This window comes from Haplochromis burtoni, unplaced genomic scaffold, assembly GCF_018398535.1.
Source record: "Haplochromis burtoni strain Fernald_Lab_line unplaced genomic scaffold, NCSU_Asbu1 Contig_1117, whole genome shotgun sequence".
NCBI lineage: Eukaryota > Metazoa > Chordata > Actinopteri > Cichliformes > Cichlidae > Haplochromis > Haplochromis burtoni.
Window position 1 is genome coordinate 46037 of NW_024583478.1, and position 1417 is coordinate 47453.

Sequence of the window (1417 nt, forward strand, 5' to 3'; positions counted from 1 at the left end):
TATTTTGTCATACTCATTTTTTTGGCATTTGTCATCCTCTGAGCTTTCTCCTAGCTGCTCTAATGTGTTTCCTTTCCTGACAAATAATAAGTTTCACTTCCCTTTGCCAGTTCACTCAGCCCTCTGGACAAAGAGACTGAATAAGTGAAGTTGTGTTTTGTTAAGTGTTAAAATTACTGTACATTTCCGACATTCTACTAAATTGAAGAAACAATTGGATTTTTCAAAATAGATACAATCAATACAGATGAACCATTGTTGCTATGGAACATGGAAGCTGCAGTGCCTCTCATTTTTGAAAAGAATTTACATGTTGTCTGTAAATCAAACCCTACAAATGTGGCATCACTGCAAAAGCACAACATGTCTCTTGATAGGACATTAGGACTCATATATATTGCATAAACTATGCTTGAGGTCTCAGACTCATATCCTACACAGAGAACAAGAATGAATTCCTGGATCTTAGAAGGATATACAATCACACAAAGTATGTTTACTACACATTAGGATGATGTTTGTGGTTGCTCTAACCCAATAATTTGATGTGACCCAGATAATAATTAAAGAAAAATTAAAGAAATGACTCCCTAAGTCTCTTCTATTTTATTACCTGTACCAGAACAAAGACAGGTCAAAGCATCAGGTAAAAAATGGTGATACTGACTCGGACCTGAAAAATCTTGTCTAGTGTGAGAGCCCACAAAGCCACAGGTTCTTTCTATTTCTACTGAATTGTACATGAGTCCTCTGTCTCATTTGGTCTGTATTTTCAGGTTTGAAAATGTTTAAATTAATAAACAAATGAATAAGTAAATAAACAGGTTTGTGAACCTAAATGTAAACAGCCTGTGCTGCTTGGCTTGAATGCGTGATAAGAAGGCAACTGGACTTGTTTAGGTATGTGAAGATGTTTTGACCCACTAATCATGTGAGGCTTCACATAAGCCACAGAGTGCATAGACTAGTGTACAGTGAATAGTCCTCTGACTTTTACGTAGGAAAAAACAGAAAACCATTGCAAAACACATGGCAAAGCATAGGAGAGCCACGGCAACAGGACAAGACTCAGCTGTGCATTTGTACTCTTTCAGAAATGCCAGTGGTCACATTGTGGACCAAAATGATGGAAGACAGAGATAAGTAAAGGAGGCCATGCACCTCTACTCCGCCATTGCTGAACAGATGTGGTGGCTAACAACACCAGGTACCAGCCACATGCAATGCAGGCTTGAGAGTCCTTCCAAGAGATTTCAACCCCTACTCACGCCTTAACAGCTCATGTGGTGGTGGGGTGGGGCAATGTCTTATAGTGTGTTCCAGTTCAAGTCAGAATTTCTAACTGGAAACTCAGATTTCCAACTTGGAAAATCTGACCAGCTCCACCAACCCCAACTTCACAATCCAAAATGGCAGC